This window comes from Protopterus annectens, chromosome 2.part0 (genome assembly GCF_019279795.1).
Source record: "Protopterus annectens isolate FY-2018-M chromosome 2.part0, PAN1.0, whole genome shotgun sequence".
Taxonomy (NCBI): Eukaryota; Metazoa; Chordata; order Ceratodontiformes; family Protopteridae; genus Protopterus; species Protopterus annectens.
Window position 1 is genome coordinate 1479110230 of NC_056728.1, and position 12077 is coordinate 1479122306.

Consider the following 12077-nt stretch of genomic DNA (forward strand, 5'->3'; position numbering starts at 1 on the left):
AGTTATGCAGAAAGGTGTTGTGAGATTGTGGACCTGATTCCTGAATGTATCCCACATATAGGTATGCATATGTGTACATGGATCTACTTCAGTAGATCGAACATATTACAAGTTCGAGCCACATATGGCTGAGACCATATGTTCAAACTTGTAATAGCTCGAAAAATGAAGTAAAAAAAGAAAAAAACAACAAAAAACAAAATTAAACATCTGTAGCAGCCCGCCTGAACCCCCACACCCCCTTACTTAAATATACCGACTGCAAGATCACACTACATTGAGGAAAAGGGAAATCTTCCCATTCCGCACTGTATGGAGATCTCCATTCAGTCCGATCGAACATTTACTAGTTCAAACATGTGTTCTCGGCCATATGAGGTTCGAACTTGTTATATGTTCGATCTACTGAAGGGGACCCATGTACATATATACATATATATATATATATATATATATATATATATATATATATATATATATATATATATATATATATATATATATATATATATATATATATATATATATATATATATATATGTATATATATATATATATATCCACAAATATACAGATACCCATGTGTAGACATATATATGAGCACATATATACATCACATATATCTACCCATATATAGCTATATACCTATATGCATATGTCTACATATATACAAACACACACAGACATATATTTATGTAAATACATGTCCCCTATATTACTACCACAGTGCTGCATGCTATGTGTGAGGAAATAACACACATAGCAATACACACAGATATCTACAGCTGTCAGTGTGTGCAACATGGATGGGTATGTGACATGTGAACCACTTGTTGGGACCACATTGCCCTTGTCTGTGAAGTATGGAATGGGAATATGGGGAAGTATAGCAGGTATAGTTGTGGAGGTGGTCAGGGTTGGTAGATATAGAGAACAGCCTACAGGGGTGGTATGTAACACATGTGGTGGGTAAACACCCTGGATGGTGTGTGTGTGGTCTGTGATGTAGATGCCCCATGGGCCCCAATATGGACACAATGGGAACAAGCCTCTCACCCACTGCTACTCACAACAGCAGTCCATGTCCAGAAGGTGCCTAGCCTGGAGGCTGAGCAGAAGGAGCATGTTAGCCCTGTGAATGTATACTAGGTTCCTCAGAGTGATGTAGTACATCCCACCTGTGTCTGAGGAACCTGTCATGGAACAGACCCTGGACCTGACCTCAGGGGACAGGAACATTTCTGTGTGTGCCCCCGGGGGGGACAACATCCCCTGGGCTGGTTCCACCTGACAATATTGCTGGACCAGTATATGAGGAGGCCCCAGGTTGGGACACACATGTGATGTGGCCGGGTAACATGAGCAGATGAGTTTGGAGAGGTGGTTCTGCTGGCCATTAGTACATATACATGCTATTGTGTCACTGTTATACAACATATGTTGGTAGTAATAGTCTACACAATCCCAGAACATGTCCAACAGCATGTATAGTTAAATGTAATAACACAGTATGTCAGATGTGTAGCACACACATAGCAACCATACCACATGCATATATGGAACCATTGTGGCCCTGACAATGGCATGCAGGTAAGTAGTCTGTAACAGGCCAGCATTGATAGTGTCCACACAGGGAACATGGCTACAAACACATTGCACAAAGCATGGTACAGTACAATATCTGCCCCACTTGTAGGTATTCAGTAGCCATTCCTATTGAGTTGTGTGTATGGTTTGTTGTCGCTGATATGGTGGGGGTGACAATAATGTGTATTAAGAACTGCGGTAACCTTGCTGCATGACTTTTTCACACCTGTGTCCATCTTTATGTCTTTCAGGCACAATGTCTCATGGAAGGCTGCCAGCCTACACAGCAGAGGGAAATGACATCCTGCTGGATGGACTCATTCATCGCTATGCAAACTTATTTGGACAGGCTGCCCATTATCCGCAGGAGCGGACCACCCTGTGGAACGATCTAGTCCACAGGGACAATGATGTTGGACTGCACAACAGCAGTTATGAGCAGATTCGCATCATTGTTCTGACCTGCTTCGCAATGCCCATCAGCATGCTGCTGCAGTCTGGGGGATCACCTTGCCATGGGTGGGGGCATGCCATCCATCCCCCCTGACATGTGTGGAGGAGCTCCTGGTCAGCCTCATGGCACCTGCCCATCCAGCCAGCCACCAACTGCCAGACACCTTTGTGGGGTTGGGTGGCACCCACACACCAGCCGAGGAGCATGCATGTAATGCCACAGGGCACATTCATAGACCACTGTTGCATATACATCTGTATCGATACAGGTAGATCATGCACATCTGACATCTCATAGATATAGTTTGTTGCTGCATAGTAGTGATAAACAGATGCCCACATGTGGTAGTATTGTGGAAATGTACTGTTGATGTATTGTAATACTGTACCCACCCTGTAGTACTGCCACAGTTGTGGCCACTGACTTTGCATCTCTCGCCCTCTTATGTAGGTCCCTCTGAGGTACCACCAAGGCAGCAGCCTGTAGCTGTTGAATATGGTTTATGTAGATGATTGCCAATACACCGGGCATTTAATGGTGATGGTATATTCCATGCACACATCTAACACACCTACCCAGAATGCATGCTGTACATGTCCACGTATTCTTGCTGCAAAATGCACAGCATCACAGGGGTGACCATGATGGGGTATTGGAAGGGTATGTCAGACACCTGTATGATAACTAACATCCTGTCATTGTGGAAGTGTCCACAGGGAGTAACATAATGGTGGGAGACATGGCCTACAGTAGGGAAATGTTTGGGGCAACACCCATATACAGTGCAACACCAGTGTATATACCTGTAGGACAATGGCAACTGTTGCAGAGATACACTATGGCATAAGGCATTACAGTGGTCCACATTATCAGCTGGGACTAGGCTGTAACATGTGGTGTTCAGTATATGGGAGACTGCAAAGTGACACACATGTGTAGGGCTTACTTGGCATGCATCTGCAAAAAAGCTGAAGAAGTGGAGAGGGGTGTCAGCATGACACATCAGTGCACTGCAGCAGGGATCCTAGGGATGCTAAGAATGGCTGGATCTGCACATAGTCAGGTTCAGGACCTGTGGCAGCCATAACCCTACCCCCACAGCAATAGTGATGGCAGTGTGTGAACACCAAGGGATGTGCACATGAGTATACCTTGCAATCATGCAGAATAGGGGGACATGTGTAAGGCAGACTGAACATAAACTGGTAAATGCAGATGGCCCATGCTGATATACCCCTGCCAGGAGTAGCGACTGTTGTAGTACACACAACAAGAGGTGAGACAAACCATCATGATAAGGGTCTGCACACATATGCTCATATGGTGTGTATGCATCATGTTCAGCATTCGCACACCTTGCATATTCCGTAGACACTGCATGTGAAAGTACAGGACGTATGTCACATATTGGGCTCATGTACTGTTAAGATATGTGGTGGTGTGGTCCCATGGCAGATCAAGGATGGGTGCATCATAGCAATAAGGGTGTGTACACCCCCCATAGCCATGGTATGCTCTGATGGTTGTCAGTGTAAGAGTATTGGATTGGTCATACATGGTCAGTTGATGTTGAGAGCTGTGAATTAGACATCAGGCATTCACAAATGACATCTGCCAACATATCATCCCAGGTATGTGTTGCTGGAAGCCGTGTATACTGCTGCTAGCATGGATTGACTATAGCTGCACTGCGTGCTGTTGGGTACCATATTTTATGCATGTTGACAGAGGGGTAATAGGAGGACTGTATGTACTATCATTGTGCAACATCAACTGTATGTGTGTATGTGTGCATCCTGGTGGGTAGTTAGTTTGTCTGTAGGGTCACTCTGGTGAAGTGGAGGGAGGTTGATGCATGTCGGATGCTTGTGTGAATGTGTGTGTGCTTGTGTTGCTGGCCATGTATGCCCATGTGTGGTTGTTGTGTTCATACAGCAGTACATCCCTCTTGGATCATGCAGTACATGTACATGGACTGCCACATTACACATCAGGAATTCATGTCATGTGTGTAATCACAGGAGAGCTGATAGTATAATATGGTCTGTAGCATGGAACAGGCATTGAGAGGGAAGGTAGACACCAGATACACACTTAATATCACAGTCAGCAGAGAAGTCCCCTACAACCCACGTACGCAGCACTACAGATGCATTGGGGAAGTACTAGTCAACATCAGGGAGTGTATCCAAATATTAATGTTGCCACATGATAGGCTGATTGAGCAGCATATCTGGCATGTACTGAGCATTACATGCACATGACGCACTTGTGTGTGATATTATGGATAGAACATAGTAGCCCACGCATATAGGGGCCATGCTCATGATGTCCGGACATACACATGGTGAACAACGAATGACAGCAGTAAGGCCATCTAAAACCACTACACACAGGTCAGGCAGGTAATGTAGTAACAGGTTGTGTGTTGTGACCTCTTGTATAGGCATTTAGAGGACTGATATGTTAATGAGCAGTATCAATGTGTGTATATTAACAAGGGTGATGCAGGATGGGTTATACATGGACATACACGTTGGACTGTCTGTAAAGTCATGGACAGGTAAGTATTATGGAGGTGTGTGTATATGTGTGTGTGTGTGTGTGTGTGTGTGTGTGTGTGTGTGTGTGTGTGTGTGTGTGTGTGTGATTGTTTGCGTGTGGATGTGTGAGCGTGTGTGCGTGTGTGTGTGTGGGTATACTGTTAGGCAATGCTGTACAATTTTAAGGTGCATTTATTGTTTTCCTCCACAGGTGGCGAGTTTGGTCACGGTCCCTCCTGCATGCAATCTGATGTTGGTGTCCATAAAGTCACCGAAGATGATGATAGTACTGTTGAGGCACAGGTGGGGTTGTCAGGGGCCAACACTGTGCCATCTTTTGACATCCCCCGTTTAGCCACCCCAACCCCGCACACAGTTACAGTGCCTATACATACCCCACCACCAGTGGCCATAGCGGAGGGACAGCTTGCGTTTGGTGGCAGTGAACAGGAAAGTGTGGTAAGCATGCCTACTGTGTCAGGTCACAGCAGGCATAGCTGGATGCCCAGCAGAGTACCACATAGGCAGATGTCGCAGGGTGCTCATGGTAGGGCCACTGGACATCATGCCCCTGGCTGAGGTGACATAGCTGGTACCAGAAGGCGCATATTTCAAGCTGTCATGGCCATGCAGGCACATATGGAACGTTACACCAGACAGGTCCTGAGGCTGCAGAGGGCTGCTCTCACATCTGTAAGCGACAAAATCCATGAACTGTATGGTGCCCTCTGTGCTTATTCCAAGCTCATGGATAGATGACATGGTAAGATGATGGCCCTCATCAGCTGTGGTGTGTCCGTGCTTGAACGTGTGGTGGGGGTGTGGTGATGGCCGCATGGACGTAGGCCAGCAATACCAACAGCTTGCAGTCAACGTGGACATGCTAGGACACCAAGGAGCTCCCTTAGTAGCAGTACCAGCCCCAGCAGTGCGGGCAGGGCTTTCCACACCACAGCAGGCCACATGCACATGGTCCTGCCCAGTCCCAGGAGGGATGTGGTACCAGTGGACATTTGTCATCAGCAGGTGAGAATGGCACATTGAGTCCTGTACCTGGCCGTGTCCATGGAACCCCTGCAGGCACAGTCCATGTGTCCGTAGCCAGAAGCAGTGAACTGCACACACTGCCATGTATGGTCTGCAGCTGTCCATAAACACCTGTGTATGGCTGCCACATGGCAGAACTGTGTGTATGCATACCCATACACTGTACAAATACACCTAGGACAACCCCATTCCTACACACACCACATCACTACAACCAGCTCACCGCAGTACACCCCTCACCCACACACATGGTGTCAAATGTATGGCCCGCACTCGGCCTCTGGCAAACCAACATCACACTCTGTGCATATGATGATACCTGTGCCACATCCCTGTCATCCATACCATCAATGCAGGGACAGGCTAATACGGTTCTGATGCACATGGTGACTGTACTACAGTGTACCACAGTACTGCAGTGTAACAAGTTGTAAGAAGTAAAGTGTAATGCAGATATGTAAGGTAGTGTAGCAAGTACAAATATGACTCTGTCATTGTCCATGTTGGTGTAAATGACCTGAGACATACCTCCCTGGACTACATGAAAAGAGACATGGAAGAGCTCTCTGATCATGTAGCCCAGGCAGGTATGACCATAGCCCTGAGTAGCATTCTGCCATTGCCCAGAATGATACTGCAGTACAAGGACAAAATGATTGACTTCAACAATTGGCTAAGCTTCTGGTGTCATTCTAAGGGGCTCCAGTATCTGTCTGCTTGGGATGACATGATAGACAGACCACGATGCTTTGCCACAGGTGGCCTGCACCTGTCGCCCCTGGGATTCTGGAAACTGGCTAAGGCTCTTGCTGCCCCTATAGTGCCTTCGTTAGACAAGATTCAAATAACAAATTCACCACCATAACAAGAACAGGCAAGCAAAAACTGAGGGTAATGCTACTCAATGCTAGAAGTCTAAATCTCAAAATGCACTCACTTGAGGCACTCCTTAAAATGGAGAACATTGATATCTGTGCAGTGACTAACAATTGGTTCAAGGCTCCAGAGAGCACCCCCTGCACTACCAGGCTATAACTCATACCACACTTTTCGGCCACGTAACCTGGATCGAAACACCAAAGCTGGAGGTGTGTCCAAATTCATTAAGGATATCCACACCTCCAGGCTAGTTGCCCAGCATAATGCATCCGAGGTTATCCAAGTGCAACTAACTCTGGGCAAAACTGCAATCCAAATTGTAGCTTGCTACAGATCTCGCACCATGCCCCAGGATTCCCACTCATCTTTTCTTGATATACTGGAAAATATTAGGGTTCAACCAAGCACCCTAATAATGGGCGACTTCAACTACCCCACCATTAATTGGGAAAACTACTCATGTACCAAATCCTTAGCTCAACACTTTCTAGAGTTAAAAAAACTCCAATGCCCTGGATCAAATTATCCACAACCCCACCAGTGGCAACAATATCCTAGACCTAGTCATTACCAACATGAGTGACCGGTGTTCCACAACTGAAGGCAACTCCTCGTTGGTCCGATCTGACCATAAGCTAATCACCCTTGATATCCACATCACGACCCCACCCCCAACTAAGGAAACCACAGTAAAAAATTTCTACAAAGCCATCTTCATGCTTCTTAAGACAGAAGTGGTGAACCTGATGACACCCATGCAGATGGACAGTACAGTTACAACTGTTGAATCCTCCACAAATGCACTCTATATGCACTTACACGAGTGCATGGATCGTGCTATCCAAAACAGAACCAATACGCTATCCTACAAAAAAAGGAAGCCAATCTGCTGGTCCCCTGCCATAAACAAACTGTACAACAGAAGGAAGAAACTGTGGCAAAAGAGAGTAAAATCCCATGAGTGGAGGATCTCCCTGGTCAGCCTCAGTAAGAAGCTAAGATCCCTTATAAGATCCTCCAAAGCTAGCTACTAAAACAAAATCACCACTAATTCCAAGGGCAGCAACAAAGCATTCTATAGCTATGTCAAGAATCTCGATGGCAACACCCAGATCTGCTCAGAGTTACAGCACAAAGGCATGGAAATTACAGAACTAACTGATATTGCCAACATCCTGGCAGATAGGTTCAGTGCTAACTTTACCCCCCTCTCACCCCCTAAAGGGCCCATATCTATACAGGAAGAATGCAGAGTCCCTGTAATCACAACTAAGCAGGTAAAAGCTACACTCTCTAAAGCCAAAAACACAGCATCCATGAGAGCAGACAACATCCCAGACTGCATTTTACATGAACTTTAGAATGAACTGGCTTCCCACTTAAGCACCATGTTCAATAAGAGCCTCTCATCAGGCATTGTGCTCACTAAATGGCACACAGCAACAGTTATCCCACTCCACAAAGGGGGAGCCAACACTGATCCCAGGAACTATCGACCTATTAGCCTGACGAGCCTGGTCTTCAAGGCCATGGAACATATCATCATGGAACTCATAAATAAAGACATTGGTAACCTCCAAACTCTGGATCCCACCCAGTTCAGGTTTGTGAAAGGCAGATCATGCCTCCTGAACCTGGTCAACTTCTTTGAGGCAGTCACCAAAGCCGTAGATGTGGGTAAGGTGGTTCACACTACCTATCCTGACCTCGCCAAGGCTTTCAACACCATCCCCCATTCAGAAATTATAGCTAAACTCACTAAACTAGGTATAAATCCCTACATCACATGATGGGTTACCAACTGGCTCACTGACAGAATCCACACTGTAAACGTTACAGACTCCAAATCTGACCTCAAAGCAGTGACAAGTGGAGTACCACAGGGTTCTGTCCTGGGACCCCTCCTGTTTGGTATCTACTTCTCTGAAGTACAGGCTAACATAGAAGACCTCTGGCTAATGAGGTTCACAGATTACTGAAAACTAGGAGCCATAGTCAAGTCCCCAAATGATGTGGACATCCTACAGAAGGGCCTCGCTGAGACAGATGCCTGGTTTCAGAGCCATGGCCTCAAGATCAATGCTAAAAAGTGCAGTGTCATCCCCATGGTAAAAACTCTGTACCCATGAACTACCACATAGGCAGCAATCTACTTAACACTGAATGCATGATAAGAGACCTTGGGATCTAGGTGGACAGTAGTCTCTCCTTTGATAGTCACATAGCCACAGTAGTCAAGAAGTCCTTCTACGTGGCACGCCTCATCATAAAAGGGTTCTCATCCAGGAAAAAAAAGGTCATTGTTCCCCTCTACTCAACACTCATTAGACCCATTATAGAGTACAATGCCCCTTTTGGAATGTACCTCACAAGAATTCTGCAGAAGCTGGAAAGGCCACAGAAGTACCTCACAAATAGGATTACTGGCCTCAAACAAATGCCCTAGACTGACTGCCTTAAAAAACTCCAGCTTTACTCAGTAGCATATCGCCTACTCCAAGGTGATCTCTGCCTAACATATAAAGCTATGTCAAACCCAGAGCTGTTGGACATGCTACACCTAAAAAAATCCCAATCCCTCTGAGCTACACACTCTAGGGACCTAAACCTTGTCACCACAATAAACAGGACATGCTGGAGGGATAGATTCCTGTCTCAGAGACTTCTCATACTCTGGAACAGGCTACCCATCTATGTCAAGCAAAGTTCTTCATTAGCACTCTTCAAGAAAAATCTTGATTAGTGGATGGGAAATAGGAAATGCACTCCAGGGATCACTTCTGTGTCTCTGCTCAACAGTGGCACAGGTAAATAACTTTATTGGATGGTGTAAGCCAGGGAACCTTGTTGGCTAGACTTACATAGGCCCTTGGGCCGATAGCCTAGTACCTACCTATCAACCTATCAACCTATACAGCAATGATGCATTATAGCTGTTAGTAACACTGATTGATTGTGGTCTCTATATTGTTATCCATTTGTGTTGTAGGTGTACATGTGTCAGCACAAGGATGCCCTGTGCATGTGATAATACTTGTGTCACATACCTGTCATCCATCAATGCAGGGACAGACTTATATGGTTCTGATGTACATGGTGGTGAATGTACTACAGTGTACCACAGTACTGCAGTGTAACATGTAGCAAGGAGTGAAGTGTAATGCATATATGTCAGGTAGTGTAGCTGTCCAGCAATGTTGCATTATAGCTGTTAGTAACACTGGTTGATTGCATCCCTATAATGTTATCCATTTGTGTTGTAGGTGTACATGTGTCAGCATGAAGATGGTCTGCAGTCATATTCCACAATGGGGTATGGCACTGTGGTGACATCATGGCTGTGACATATCTGGGGTGCATTTGAACACATGTCACAGGTTACTAAAACGGTTCTTGTCTGTGCCACATGGACAGTTGACCCGCTGGGGTGTATATACCCTGCATCCTGATGTAGACTCATCCACAGACACGCACACTGTTACTTGGCAACACTGAGACTAGACCACTATCTACCTATGTAGTGATACTGAAGTGTGTGGCTTACATTGCACACACCACACAGCATTAGAGTGAGGTGTGTCCCAGGTTACATGTTACATGCAGAACATCCTAAGACATGTACAGTATGCTAATGGGGGATGTAATGGGTGTATATGGACAATACATAGTGCAACATACCTTCATATGCACATTAACAGACACATAACAGGCAGACACACATCTGAGAGACAAGGGCCTATCGCTGTTAACTAACTTGACCACATGTCCAATGTGTTACATGCAGGCTACACACAGCACATGGATAACTGGCCTGAATTGTGGTATCAGTTACCTCTATGGTTGATGATGCAGTGGTAACCATAACGTGATAAATGGGACATATACAGGGGTACCTTGGTGTAATGACAGTGTACACAACACCCACATCCCTCAGTGGATATTGTACTCCCAAAAACCCATGATGACACTCTGCTATACCCACCATCACACATTGGCCACGACTGTGACACAACCCGTAGTATACCCCAACAGTGGTACTACAGGTATATGCATCTAATGCACATGAGACACACGTAGTAGGGTGTTGCATTGTCATGTCTCACCTATGGGCAGCAATAATACTATCTGTACTACTGTGTGGCAATGGGTATTGTAATAGAAGGATGTGGCCCTTGGAATGCTGTACCCTACAGATATACAGACATGCACACATACACACAAATGCCAGAACACAATGGGTATCCCATGCCTATCAACCCATTTGTACTGTATTGCTGGTACTGCAGGGCCCATGTAGCCGGTGTGGGTAGGAGCTTAACAGGGTACATGTAATGTCCCATACAGCAGCAGCCAAAACTGACTATGGCAATGGGTGCTGCATTGGTTGTGAAGGGCCTCATGGAATTTCCACGTACAGGTGTGCTAACACACAGACACTGCTATACTCAGTCATGCACACATACACACATACACTGTGTCAGTACAGGGGTGCATCGCTGCAGGTTGTCATAGCTGTGTACATAGCTATTGTCCAAGGAGAAATTGGTTGTGTAGGGGTTGTGTGGATAGTGGTATTCTGCCACCTGCCAGGTGGCAGCAGGCAATCTATCGACATACACTACTGTGGTGATCCTCAGGGTAAGAATGACATGCATCAGCCAATCCTCCATGTGCCTCCTGCACATGGCCACTTAGGTGATCAAGTTGACATGTATGCAACATGCATTACAACACATGGTTAGTGTCTGTGATGGAGACCTGTACCCAAGCAAGTTCTGTTGACTGTGGTAGTGTAGAGGAGGTACCGGTGGCATGTGATACATACAGGGTGACATCTCCTATATGTGCCAGTTCTTACACAGCTGGGCAGACGTGTCAGTGTCAGTCAAACTTAGGTTGCCTGCACATATTCCAGCTGGATACTTGCCATCTGCAAATCTGTAAAGGGACTGACAGTCATCAGCTTGGCAAGCAGTGATGCAGTAGGATGAGTGTGTTGACAAATAGATGTTTGACAGCAATATCTATGCCATAACTAGATGTCAGAATCTCTCACTAATATGTGCTGTACAGACAGTAGTCTACAGTTCCATTCCACATGTCAGATCATTACCCGGTATAGGGTATACACTGTGAGAGAGCTCACGCACCAGTTATACAACAGAGAGGGCTCAGAGTCCAGCTGTGCCTGCAGGTGTGCCTGTTGTCAGTACTACATTTAGCACACTGCTCTTGCCTGGGTAAACACTGTCAATAGTAGTACTGCCATGATACACTGCCAGTGTGACAGCATATACCCTGGGCTACTACCCCTGTATGTAATGTAGTCACATGGATAACAGTGCTGTACAGGCTTCATATACATCTGAGTCTCACACATGACACTCACACCCCTTGCTGCTGTAATGACAGCACATAGGTGCATGTATTGTACATGGCATTACATACACTTATTACAGATGTCATTACCCTGCTATGTTATCAGACTGGGTGGTGTGAACTGGTTACCAGGACTAAGCCATGCTTAGTAAGTATCAACATTGCTGCAGTATAATAGCTGAGCTGTA